This window comes from Corylus avellana, chromosome ca6 (genome assembly GCF_901000735.1).
Source record: "Corylus avellana chromosome ca6, CavTom2PMs-1.0".
In the NCBI taxonomy this organism is placed as follows: Eukaryota; Viridiplantae; Streptophyta; class Magnoliopsida; order Fagales; family Betulaceae; genus Corylus; species Corylus avellana.
In genome coordinates, this window is record NC_081546.1 from 27,031,869 (window position 1) to 27,047,039 (window position 15,171).

Genomic DNA, 15,171 nt, shown 5'->3' on the forward strand with positions numbered 1-15,171 from the left:
TTCCTGACGTGTCAAGCTTGACACGTCAGGATTTATATATATATATATATATTATAATATATTATAAGTTATATTTATAAATATAATATATTATATATTTAATATCCAATGGCACGTCAGGATTTATATATATATATATATATATATATATATATATTATAATATATAATATATTATAAGTTATATTTATAAATATAATATATTATATATCTAATATCTTTCCTGACGTGCCAAGCTTTGCACGTCAGGATTTATATATATATATATATTATAAGTTATATTTATAAATATAATATCCTATAGGAAAATAAAACTGCTGGCGTGTCAAAGTGACACGTCAGCAGTTTCTGACGTGTCAAACCGACACGTCAGAATTTTCTGGCGTGTGAAAACGACACATCAGAAACTTCTGACGTGTCGAACGTTGACACGTCAGAAATTTTTAAATTTTAATTTTATTTAAATAAATTATTTAAAAATTAAATTTGATTAAATTTTACTGACGTGTCAAAAGTTGACACGTCAGGATTTACTGACGTGTTACTTTTGACATGTCAGTAAAATATTTGTTGACGTGCCAGTTTTAGCACGTCAGCATTTACTGACGTGGCAAAAAATAGACATTGTTTGCCACGTCAGAAAATGACCTGTTTTTTGTAGTGGGTTATGAATTGTTATTTAATTAAATAACAATTATGAATTTGGTTTATGCAATATAAGCTCATTGCATAAACTAAATTTATAATAATTTACTTACTAAGTCATGGATTTACACACTTATTTGCTTTCACATGTCAAACACCTCAGTGTTTTGTAATTTAGCAGGTTGTCAGGCCATAGAGTGAAAAATTCATTGGGATAAAAATGACGAGAGAATGGTTTGCATTGTGAAGTTTGCTTAGATAGAAGTAATTTATATCATTATAATAATGTTTGTTTGAGAGCTAAGAGTCTATATTAATGATACATAATGTTATGTAAGGTCATATGATAATTGTGTCAGATAATTTATTTCCGCTTTTGCATGCTCATACTTTGATAAGTTAACAATTAGGGTAATACTACTAGTCAATGTAGCAAAATTTTCATTTTAGCTATATTATTGGAGATGAAAAAGAGCTTTATTTGAGTTGCTATTATGAAAAATATGGGCAATTTTTTTATTTTATTTTTTTAATATAAGTAGAACAAAAACAAAATACAAATCATAACAACAACGACGACAACAAACAGCATAAAACAAAAACAAAAACAAGCTTAACAACTTTAGCTACTTTATTTATCATTTGCTATAAATAACTTGAACAAAAACAAGGAAATAAAGAAAAAATTGACACGCACAAAATAATTTGCATTTCACATTCAAAATCACACAAATCTAAAAAATAATAAAAAAAAAAAATCAAGCTTCTGGTTCCCTGTAGAAAGAAAAAATGAGAAAGATACACAGAGAAGGAACTACAAAAGCTGCAAGCTTTAGCAAGTCCTCAATCTCCTTTGATATCACTCCAATCCTTGACCAATCTCCACTGTACCTGAACATTGAAATCTTTCTTCATGAGAAACATAGATTCAAGTTTCTGATGAAAAAAATATCAAAGAAAACAGACGAAAAAGCATACCAAGCATCGATGAATCCCAGCCCAAGCACTGCCACAATAGAGCGAGAAAGAATTGGGTTGGAGATTTTCAGTGGGAAAATGGTTTCTTGCTGGGTCTTGGAATTATCAGACAAATCTTTCTTCTTAGCCATTGAGATTCCAGATTTTCTACCATTTCTCCTCACAAACGGATAAGAAGTCGGGATGTTGAAGATAAAGCTCTTTCTTGTGAAGAGCATTCCCTATCTTCTGTTTGGGCTCGTTACTCTTTGACTAATCTCAAATTCTAAATCATTCATCCAATAAAGGCTCAATTGTAATTTTGATATTCTTAATATTATATTTAGGCGCCTTTTTTGGGCTTAAAATGGTTTTAGAAAAATATTTTTGTATGTGATGGGAAAACATTTTTGGTTTGACGAAGAAAAAACATATTTAATTTTTGTAAAATAGTTTCATTTTTTAAATTAATAAAAAAATCGTAAACTATTTTTCATATTTAAACTTCTTATTCTAAAATTGTCGGATCACAGTCAAAGCACTACTGAAACCCCACGGACCACTGTCAAAACCCTGTCAGAAGTCTGCCAAATCACTGCCAAAATTTTGCTGAAACTCAAATTTTTAGGTAAAAAAAAAATAATAATAATAATAATATTTTTATAAGTTATTACAATTGAATGAAAAAATAAAAATTATTTGCAATTTAACGTAGGTACAAAAAGTCGAAAATCTTGTCAGCGAAAGATATTTTCTTAAAAAATATTTCATTGAAATATTTTTTTGGACGAAAAATAGTTTAACAAAGCATTTTACCTTGGGACTGACGAGAGCGGTGCTTTTGCCTGCTCTAGGCGAATAGAGCTTGTAGAGTGTTTCGAAATCTAACCGTTGAGTTGGGTCAAGTAGTTCATGACCCACCAAGGTTGGGTCATGAGGATCCGATGGTGGTATGGTATTTCAGATGACATAAATTGTCGTCTATCATCCTCCACCTTCTGTAGTAACGAAAATCTTCTGTCGCATGATATTTTTTCTTCTCTACCTTGGGACTGACGAGAGCAGTGCTTATGTTTGCTAGGCAAAGAAAATCTGACCGGTGAATTGGGCCAAGTTCATGGAACCACCGTTGAGTTGGGTCAAGTATTTCAGAGGACATAAATTGTCTGTTATCAATCACTTTCTGTAGAAACTCAAATTTTGAAGAAGGGTATGGAGGCATTCCTTTTAAACTATTACAACCCCCGAGATTGAGACGCTCTAAATGTTGCAATTGATAAATGTTATTTGGAATATTCTTGAGGTTTTTGCAACCACTTAGATCTAATGTCTTAATTCCAAATTTCAATGAGGTACCCAATAGATGAAGGCAGTTCCTTTATATTAGCATATTGGAAGTTAATATACACTAAACATTCCATTTGACACTCAATTTTAGGAAACTTCTTAAGCCTAGAGCACCCCAAAAGGGAAAGAAATTTAAGAGATTTCAACTTAAGGCTTTTCGGAAAACTCTTCAGATTACAGCAGTATGCAAGCCTTAAACAAATAAGCTTATCAAGAAATCTAACCGAATGATAAACTTCAACTAAATTTTTGCAACCATTAAGAATCAACCTTGCCAAGTTTGAAATGCTTGAAACATCGGGAATTTTTCTTAAAAATTTACAAGTAGTGAAATTTATAATTGTCATGTTTTTGAAATTCTATCCTAAAATAAATAAATAAATAAATTAGTTCGAAGGAAGTTTAAAAAATAATTTAAACAAAGAAATATTTAAAATAATAACTATACCTCAACTCCTTCCAATTTCTTGAGGAGGCTATGAGATATTCTTAAAACAACAAGGTTCTTTCCACGAAAATTGGATGGCAAAGATTCTCGAGAATATCCGGGCCAATCAAGCAATCTTAACTCATTAGAGAGAAAATCAGGCTCCTCATAATAGTGTGCATTATGGCTTATAAAGAGTCTGAACATTTTCATCTTCTTGAAAGCTTTGGAACTTAAGTGTATCAAGTCTGCTTCAGGCAAATCTATCAGTATGCCCTCAACTTGGTTTGTTCCCTAACAAAACAATATATAACTAAGTGTACCAGCAAAATTGTAATATAAAGTTCTTCATATTTTAACATTTGCATGAATGGTGGTCATAGTTGTTAAAATTTTTGTCATATGTTCTCAATAAATACTTTAGCAAACAACTCGAAGCACTAAGACACTTTTTATAAATTTGTATTGGTCACAATTTGAAGGAATATTTTGACATAACATGCAATTAACTTTTGCAGAGGTTGGAGCTCACTTATTATTTAAAAGTTCTATTTGTAAAAAAATAAAAAATAGGGTGTTCATGCAACCAACTAAAGTGGAGTAGGGAGGGGTGGTTGGGATGACCATGCAAAACCCCTGTACTTGAAGAGATGGTCATGCAGACACCATGAATTTTAATTTTTTATAAATAGAGCTTTACATCCGTTTCTTAAAATAAGTAGGTAGGTATACGAGACATAAACAATTTCAAAAATACTTTTAAAAACAGTTTTCATATTTATGTCAAACCGTAACACATTTTCAAACCAAAATCAAAATACATCAATATGCATATCCTATAATTCTTGTCTTGATAATGTTTGTATTTGTGTGTATGTTCATTACTCTGTAAAAAGAAACAAATTTATACTCCATCAGTTTGCCTTTCTATATTACATTTTGTTTTTTTATGGGGTAATTTCACTTACTCCCATAAAGTTACTCGCCTTTTGTAAATACCATCCAATGTTCAAGGTCTCTCACTTTGATGTATGGAACTTTAATTTCCTTCAACTTTTTCCCTTCCGCTAAGATTTTCAGTTAAATTATAACGGAAATGTGTAAAATTACTAAAATACCCCTTACTGAAATTACTCATTTCACCGTTTTATTTAACTGCAATATGTAATAAAAGGGAGAAAATTAAAAGAAATCAAAGTTCAGTACATCAAAGTGAGAGACTTTAAACATTAGAAAGGTGTTTACGTGCGTAACTTCATGGAGTAAGTAAAATTACTCCCTTTTTTAGATTTTCAAAATGGGTTATTCTTTTTTATTTTATTGGAATGTCCTGAAGTGACTGACACATTCTTCAAATATATATATATATATATATATATATATATATATATGACTCTTATTTGTTCATAAAAGAAATTAAAATGCAAGATATTCATAAAAATTGTGCCTATATTTGAAACAATAAAAGCAGTTGTCAATCATGATTTTATTTATTATTCTTATTTAGATGTAAAAATTTTATCTATCAAATATTATTTCCTTAATTAATACGTACGCTTTCACCAAAAGTTCTTTTCGCTTTTCGAATATTGAATAACAATTTTCAGACAATAGTTAATAAACGGATTTAAAATGCAACCCATCACTAACATACTTTAAAAATAAATCATACGAAATTTTTCAGAAAATATAATACAAAACTCATTTTAATTAGTAAACCTCCTACACCTTCTTATAAGAAGGTTTTGAAAACGTAAGATTTAAGTGTTAGAATATATTCTGAATATATTTGATATCACTTAATTGCTGATTTGATATATTCAGAATATATTCTAAATATATTTGATATCACCTTAATTGCTGATTTATTTTTCTTGTATATTCTTTGATATTATTCTGTAATATTGTACATTAATTTCGTGATTGTATTTCCCTTTTTATCTGGCCATATTCAACTATAAATAGGCCTTTTTGTATACAGTTTAATATACATAGAAATACAATATTCAGTTTATCCCCACATTCTCTAATATTCTTTAGTTATTTTAACATGTCAGAACCAAGTTTTGGCATTGTCTAGAGAAGTAGGAAGTCAGTCCGTTCAAAGGCATTTTCGATCTTGTTTTGGTATAATTATTATACCAACAGGCTCAAAAAGGTCTGATCCATCCTGTGGAGTTATCAGATCAACATTCTAAAGTTCAACGCGCTGTCACGCGCCGCTAGAAGTTTCTGTGTCCCTATTCACGCGCCTCACGCGCCGCCCCAGTCAGCCGTTTTTTAGAAAATACATCCAGAATCTAGATCGGAGGCTACTGATCTACTGGTCTATAGAAAGAACGCGCCACCAAGAGACTGCACGCGCCTCCACGCGCCGCCACAACCTTCTGTGGAATTTTTTCACTGCCGCACGCGCCGTACCGGCCACCACGCGCCACCCCTGTCAGCCGGTTTCAGAAACAAATCTCAGATTCGTGATCGGAGGCTGCCGATCTGTGGAACCATTTGGAGCACGCGCCGCCATCTTTTAAGTTGTCTTGTTGAGCTCATTTTTCTTACAGTACACTAGGCCACACTAGATTATTCCTATTTTTTTGAGCTCACACACCTGCAGTAGACTCAGCCACACTAGATCTCAGCCCTCTTAAACCAAGCCTATACTCCTTACTATACACTCAGCCACACCAGATCCTAACCCTTAAAAACAAGCTCATATTCCCTATCATACACTCGACCACACTAGATTAATTCTCGCACCAGGCTCACAGAACCTATCCTACACCCAACCACACCGAATTATATTTTCCAAAAAAAAAAAAAAAAAGGCCGTACCTACTACCACTCTTCCAAATACCAAAGATATTACCCAACCTATCCCTGTTATTCTCGATGGCTCCAATTACCTGGCTTGGTCCCAAAATATGAGTAGGTGGCTCAAAGGACATTGTCTTTGGGAGTATGTTTCTGGCGAAGAACTTAAACCTCTTGCTGGAAAAGAGGAACCCGCTGAGGCTTTTTCTACCCACCTCCGCATATGAAAAAGTATCCATTACAGGATTATCTCTTGGTTCTCCAACACTTGTACCGTCTCCATTAGCATGACATTTGGCAATCTTGATAATGCCAAAGATGTCTGGGATATGTTAACTCAACGCTACAGCACTCCCGATCTTGCTCAGCGGTTTCAGATTGTGACAAAGCTTCATCGCATGCGCTTGGAACCAGGTCAGAGTATTACTAATTTTTATTCACAAATGACTTGTCTTTGGAATCAATTAGCACTGTGTGAGCCTAAGTGGAGGGATAAGGTTGATGCATCTAAGTACATCGCTTTTCGCGATAGCATGCGCCTAGCTGAGTTTCGTGCGGCAATTCGAGATGAGTTTGAGCATACTCGAGCTTCTCTTCTTCACCGCTCATCGCTGCCATCCTTGGAAAATGCTTTTAGTGAACTTGTGTCAGAAGAGACCCGATTCTCCACTATGAAGTTACACACCTCTGAGATGGTCATGGCCACTGCATCCCGCAATACGTGTGCCCCTAATTCTATTCCTACTGGGTCTTCCTCATCTAATCGGAATATCTAGTGCCACTATTGTCAGAAATTTGGCCACAGGTATAGTGAATGCAGAAAAAGGCTTTATCGTGGGAATCATCGAGCTCCTAGTCATAAGGCTGCTGCGGTCGCTCATACTGATACATCAGATATGTCTTACACCGATGTTGCACCCCAACCCAGTACCCTTTCTCCTGCAGAAATCGAAGCTCTCATTCATCAGGTTTTATCTAAGTCCAATCTTAATACCGTCATGTCCACCACACCAGGTAATTCGTCTTGGTATATTGACGCTGCTTGTTGTAATCACATGACACCAAATTCTTCCATATTTTCCTCAAAATCTATGTTACCTAAGCCTACCACCATTTACACCGCTAATGGTTCTCATCTTGCTGTTAGTCACATCGGGTCTGTTTCTACTCATCAATTATCTATGTCTGATACATACTTGGTGCCTAATCTCTCGTTAAATCTTTTATCTGTTGGTCAACTTTGTGAACTTACACTTTTCTAATCGAGGTTGTGATGTGCATGATCCACAGACGGGATAGCTAATTGGGACCGCCCGTAAGATTGGATATCTGTTTGAGCTTTCATCACTCCATCTTCCTCCTGCTGTATCTGCTGCCACTCCATCTCGGTCTCCCTCTACCACCCTTAGTTTATGGCACTCTCGTTTAGAACATGCATCTATTTCTCGTATTCATTCTTTAGCTACAAATGGTCAGTTAGGGTTTGTTGAGTCTGAGTCATTTGATTGTGTTGCATGTCAACTTGGAAAACAAAGTGCTTTACCTTTTAATAATAGTGCCTCTATTTCGTCTGCTCCCTTTGATTTGGTGCATATTGATATATGGGGCCCTGCACCAATTCCCACCATAGGTGGATCCCGCTATTTTGTAATTTTTGTGGATGATTATTCTCGATACACATGGCTTTATCTTTTACAAAATCAGTCTGAACTTCCAAAAATTTACTCTGAATTTCAACGGATGGTTCAAACCCAATTTTCCCGAAACATCAAAATTTTTCGTTCTGATAATGCTATGGAATATCGTGAATCTACCTTCCTTGCTACCCTGAAACAAAATGGTACCCTTCCCCATCGCTCATGCCCAAATACTTCTCAACAAAATGGTCGTGCTAAACGTAAACACAGGCACATCTTAGACACTGTTAGGGCTTTGCTCCTCTCTGCTTCTATCCCTGAACACTTTTGGGGAGAAGCCGCTCTTACAGCTATTTATACAATTAATAGGGTCCCATCTCCCACTACCTCAAATAGGTCTCCCTATGAACTCCTGCATGGTTCTCCTCCTGATTACCAATCCCTCCGCACCTTTGGTTGTGTTTGTTTTGTGCTTCTTCCACCCCATGAACGAACAAAATTAAAACCTCATTCTCACCTATGTTCTTTTCTTAGGTATGGCATTGAACACAAAGGATATCGTTGTTATGATCCTATTTCCAAACGGCTCCGCATCTCACGGCATGTCACTTTTTGGGAACATAGGTTCTTTAGTGATATGGTGTCTTTTCCTACTAGTCCCTCTAGTGATTCCCCTATCTTCACTAATGTCTCATTTGATTTGCTTCCTGACACTACTAATCTTGATGTAGGGATGACAAGCTCTCCAGACGACATTCCGACGGTCGACCCCAATGACTCTGCCCCGCCTGTTGATCCATCTACTCTTGAGCCAGCTCCCTCTGTCCCTCATCGTTCTACTCGGGTAACATCTCTTCCTTCCCATCTTCATGATTATCACTGTTATTCTGCTTTTGCCACTCTACATGAACCTCACTCCTTCCGTGAGGCTCATACTAACCCTCTTTGGCAGAATGTTATGTCTGAAGAACTTACTGCCCTTTCCAAAACCCATACTTGGGACTTAATTGATTTACCTCTAGGCAAAACTGCGGTAGGGTGCAAATGGGTATACAAGATTAAGACAAAATCTGATGGGTCTATTGAGCGATACAAGGCACGTTTTGTGGCAAAGGTGTTCAATCAGGAGTATGGTATTGATTATGAGGAGACTTTTGCGCCGGTGGCTCGCCTTACTTCTGTTCAATCCCTCCTTGTTGTGGCTTCTGTGCGTCGTTGGGATCTTTTTCAAATGGATGTGAAAAACTCATTCCTCAATGGTGATCTTAGTGAGGAAGTTTATATGCAGCCTCCTCCTGGATACGATCATCCGCCACACAAGGTTTGCCGACTTCGCCGGGCATTGTATGGTCTAAAACAGGCCCCACGGGCTTGGTTTGCCAAATTCAGTTCCACTATTGCGCAAATTGGGTTTGTTTCTAGCCCCTATGACTCTGCGCTTTTTATTCGGCGATCTAATGCTGGTCTCATTCTACTCTTACTAAATGTTGATGATATGATCATTACCGGAGATGATACTGTCGGTATTCATAACCTTCAACAATTCTTGAGTCAACAATTTGAAATGAAGGATTTGGGTTTTCTCAACAACTTTCTTGGATTGGAAGTATCTTCTAATCCAAATGGTTACTATCTCTCTCAATCCAAATATGCCTCAGATCTTCCCTCATGAGCTGGCCTTACCAATTGCAAAATTGTTGATAGCCCTCTAGAGACAAATGTCAAACTTCGTGCCACTGATGGTGAACTACTTTCTGATGCCACTCTCTATCGACAGTTGGTTGGAAGTCTCATCTATCTTACTATGACACGACCGGATCTTGCCTATGCAGTCCATCTTGTTAGTCAATTTATGACCGCGCCACGCTCTGTTCATTATGCGGCTGTTCTTCGCATCCTTCGCTACATGAAGGGCACTTTGTTTCATGGTTTGCATTTCTCTTCTCACTCATCATTAGACTTACATGTATATTCAGATGTTGATTGGGCAGGTGATCCCATTGATCGTCGTTCCACCACGGGTTATTGTTTCTTACTTGGTGATTCTCTCATCTCTTGGCCTAGCAAGAAACAATCTGTTGTTGCCCGCTCTAGCACTGAAGCTGAGTATCATGCTCTTGCTGACACCACCTCTGAGCTCCTCTGGCTCCGTTGGCTCCTACATGATATGAGTGTTTCTCAGACCTCCAGTTCTCCTATCTTTTGTGACAATCGAAGTGCGATTCAGATTGCGCATAATGATGTATTTCATGAACGTACTAAACACATTGAGATCGACTGTCATTTTGTACGCCATCATCTTTTGCAGGGGACTCTCCGTCTCTATCCTATTGCTTCCGCTGATCAGTTGGCTGATGTGTTCACCAAAGCACATCCACCTGGACGGTTTCATGATCTTGTTTCCAAACTCAAGTTGGTATCTACATTACCACCTTGAGTTTGAGGGGGGATGTTAGAATATATTCAGAATATATTTGATATCACCTTAATTGCTGATTTATTTTCCCTGTATATTCTTTGATATTATTCTGTAATATTGTACATTAATTCCGTGATTGTATTTCCCTTTTTATCTAGCCATATTCAACTATAAATAGGCCTCTTTGTATACAGTTTAATATACACAGAAATACAATATTCAATTTATCCCTACATTCTCTAGTATTCTTTAGTTATTTTAACAGGGAACTAAAAGAAGAAGAGAAAGAGGATAACGATCGAAAAGGAAAAGGCTAATTGGAAGGCCATGGAAGAAGTCATTTCTTTTTTTTTTTTAGAGAAAATTGGGGAATCTCTAGCTCCCTAGCTAAGTTAAATAGAGAAATCGATGCAGCATTTTTCCTCTGAAATTAAATTCATTCTACTTATTTGATTATTTTATTTAGCCTATATGTATGTATCCATATACATATATTTTCATGTAACTTTTCAGCCTTTTTTATGCAAAAAAAAAAAAAAAAAGTTGAACATCTCATGAAAAAGAAACAAATGTAAAATTAAAAGGGATTTTTAACATAATTCTTACCGTATTTCTTTCTAGGACATTACGGACATCTTCATGAAACCATAATCTACTGTGTTTGCTAGGTTCCTTGGGTGATTCTTGTCGAACAATTTCTTTACCCATTTCTCACACCAAGTCATGCATCACCAATGATCCACAAGATTGAGTTATCAAGCACTTATCCTTTAGCTCTTCGATGCCGCTATATGAGTGAAAACCACAACTATCTAGTACTTTTGTGACATATTCTACATTCCCTCGTTTGAAGAAACATGCGATATCAAGAAAAATATTCTTTGCATTTTCATCCAATCCATCAAAACTTATTTTAAGTCTTTTTTGAATATCATGGTGAGGAATTCTTTTATACTCCTCCAATTTACTTTTCCAATAAAGTATATCTCTTCCTTTTAAAGTTGATCCTAGCACTGTTAAAGCTAGTGGCAATCCTCTAGCATAACATACTGCATATTTTGTGACTTCTACATAATCATCATTAGGTTTGTCTCTATTGAAGGCATGCCAACTAAAGAGCTGAAGGGATTTGTAACAATCCAATTCCTTTACCTCGTAGGCTAAAACTTGATGCTTAATTAGTAAATGTTTATCTCTAGTTGTTATGATGATTCTACTTCCTAAGCCAAACCAATCGCCTTTTCCAACAATCTTTTCAAATTGGTCTAAATGATCCACGTCATCAAGAATTAGAAGTATTTTTTTTAGGCGAAGCCTCTATTCTATCAAAGTAATTCCTTGATCAACATTGTCAACCATTTGACTTAAACCTCCTAGGATTTTAGAAAGAAGTTTATTTTGCAAATGGATTAGACCGTCCTTTCGACCGGAAGTTTCTCTAACATTTTGAAGAAAAATACTACATTCAAACTGAGAAGCAATTGAGTTGTAGATAGCTTTGGTGATAGTTGTCTTACCAATTCCACCAGTTCCAAAGATCCCTATTGTGCATGTACGGTCATTTTTCTCCATATCTAAAAGCGACTTCACATCTTGTACACAAGACTTTATTTCAACTAGATACTTAGCATCTTGAAAGTATGTCTTGTTTACTAATATCGAATTCACCCATTCAATGATTTCGTGAATAAATAGAGATTCATTCCTACCAATTCAAAAAGATAACAAAACATCAAATGAGATACTTTCACATTTACAAGAAACAATGATTTATTTTTTTGTTTCTCTCCTTAAGCAATGACAATGTTTGCCTATGAATTATGCTCTAAGGGATAATATTGCCCTCCCTAAATCCCAATCCTTCTACTGACTAGAAGTCCTCCCCTTATTAGACAAATATTTTTCATAGTCTTTATATGAATTGTTAAACTTTTTTTTTTTTTCCTCATTCCCAAATGCAGTTTTCCTTTGTTGACACTTGTCAAGATCGAGTATGTTTTGCATTATACTCTAGAACCAGTTGATACTAAAAACCAATTTAAAATTAAACCATACACATCTGAATTCCATGGCTTTTTTTTTTTAATAAGTAAACAAAATATTTGATGTTAAAATGACTAATTTTCAAAATAAGATCTCAATTAAGAAAATGAAAGTTTTAACGAATTTATAATTATTTCAAATAAGATACAAAAATGAACAGTAAATTTTTTTTTTAAAAAAAAAAATTAAACTTTTGCAAAATAACAGTAGGAATTATGTATTAAACACGTAGGACTAGAATGAAGAGTTAGTGGTACAAAAACTACATATACCGCAACAATTAATTGAAAGTTCATTTTCAATTATTAGGTTATGAATAGCTTATACTGTCTAAAAAAAGAACCATTGAGTGTAATTCTTGAACAAAAATTAGTAAAGAGGTTAATTATAAGTCCTTTAAGATAATTTTATTGACATTTTTAAACATAAAAATGTTCTACGTGTACTTCACATGCATGAAATTGAAAGATATTCCTAGACAAAGTAGAAGAAAAAAAAAAAACGACATAGTAGTAAGAAGGCCTAAGAGTGGCTAGACTCACCTGTTTTCCAAATGCTTCCCTGACAAATTGGCTACTTCTATTAGGGCTGTCTTCCACCTTTGCACCTTCATTTCTTGGTTTTTTAACCTTTCTTTATGTTTGATGAGTGCTTCTCCAACAATATTGGTTTGATTCCGTATTATCGACGGATTTAGGTTGTAAAACAATGGTAGAAGATTTTGCCCCTTTGTTTTTCTACATTCGAGGATCTTCATTAGCTCCTCCAAGCACCATCTGGATGATACATAATTTTTAGAGAATACAATTATTGAAATCTTTGACTCTTCAATGGCTTTGACAAGTGTAAGTGAAATTTCGTCTCCGCTTCTAAGATTGTCATCCATAAAGGTGTTAATTCCCTTTTGACGCAAAGCTGCCCATAGATGAGCAGTGAAATTGTTGCGAGTATCTTCGCCTCTAAAACTCAAGAAGACGTTATAAGTCATGGATGGGTGGAAGAGTAAGAAGAGGAGGCTCCCTAGAAGGCCATGGAATAAATATTGAAGATAGGTGAAGAATTCAGAAATATGGACTCTTTTTAAAGTTGAATAGAGAAGTCCATTTTCCACACGCGGATGTAAAATGGGCCACTTCCTGGCAAAACCTATGCCGCGTTGCATCATCATATATATAACTACGCGTTGGTCAAAAGAATCAAAAAAAGATTGAGAAACTTCTTGGCAACTCTTTTACGGCGTCGTATGCATTATGCATTGAAGGAGACTGATTTTGGATGGTAAATTCATAAAATTGCTCAAAATACAGCAAGCCTGGTGCACTTGAACAAGTATGTCAACCAATACATGTCAATTAAGAGAATAATTTCTACGTGGTTCTAGCATAAATTCGTTATTTTGTGCATGCCCTTCAGTAATAGATTAACCCCTTAACTTAGTATAACTACTTAAGAAAAGAAAGTAAATATATCAAATCACATCAAAATTTACTAGAAATTAAAAAATTTCACCTTATGTGAATGTAATCTAGTGTGTTTGTTTTGTCTTTTTCTAAAGTTGTACTAATTTAAGGTGTAAATCTCTCATTGGATGGTACAAAATGATGAGTTTGTGTCACAAACTCATGGAAGCTGCTCTCATCAAATATTAAACCTCATTTCTAACCAAATAACAATTAAAACTCTACTAGATATTCAAATGAAATGAAAATAATTTATTTCATGATCCAACTTTTATTTTGTTGTATTATATATATTCACATTATTTAAAAAATTTAAATGATATGATGACATATTGATCACCGTGAGATATATATATATCAAGGATATAAATATAAATATGAATATGAAATGTTGAAGATACTTCAATTGGAACCATAAATTCAAGAATATACATAATGAAAATAGGATATATGAAAATAAGTACTTACGAAAAAATGATGCTGTAAAATTAGCTCGAAGAAGCTTTCATTGAATGAAACATTCTGTAATACATGGATGAAATTATGATATTCATATTGTAAGATTTCACTGATGATCAGAGAGAGAAGAGAAAAAAGTGTTCTGAAATCCAGAAGAACCGAATTGCTAATACATGAGCGAAGGATGCTATAAAAAGAAAGATAAAAAGTTGAACACTATAGATGAACAGTGACTTGTTAGGATAAACAGTGACGAATAGTATTGTACAGTTCTGGCCAACATGAACAGTGCTGAACAGTAATGACCGCCAAAACAGTGACGAATAGTGCTTGCTGTATTTGGGCTTTTCAAACTTCAATCTTCACCAAGATTGTAAGGGTCTTGGACTTCTTGGTAAAGAGACTGTACTTGGTTTGTTGAAGAGGAGGACGAAGCTGGGCTTTGTTCTCCTTGATCCTATATATATATAATATGAATTAAAAAAATCCCTAATCTACATGTTCACACTCATTATTAATATATTTTTGTTACAACGCTCATTATTGGGCACCATTACATGAATATTCAACTTTTGAAGTCTGGTAATAAATGACAAATTACTTCAAATTGGGTTAATGAATATTCACTTGGTAGGTGAAAATGAGTGATTTGAAGCATAGGATTTACACTTGTACCAAATAAATCATTGGGATATCAAAATTACCATGAATATGGTCCATGCGTCCATATTCATATGGTAGATGGAAACCATCAAGCCTCCATATCAACTCCTCTCTTCGCATGATTCATGGTCAAAGTAGCTAACAACCTTGTTGTCTAGTGAGACAAAGCCACAACAATTTAAAAGGCCACTACCTTATTGAGGCCGACACCTTATAAAGGTTTTTTGTTTTTTTTTTTGGGTGGTGGGTTGATGACATGGTGAAGAGTAATGCTATGTATCCAATTTTTATAAAGAAAAAACAT

General features: G+C 34.8%; 1 pseudogene; it reads right to left on the reverse strand.

Annotated features, from left to right (window-relative positions):
* Positions 1–10,953: 10,953 nt before the first annotated feature.
* Positions 10,954–13,273, reverse strand: LOC132185498 (disease resistance protein RPV1-like; annotated as a pseudogene).
* Positions 13,274–15,171: the final 1,898 nt, after the last annotated feature.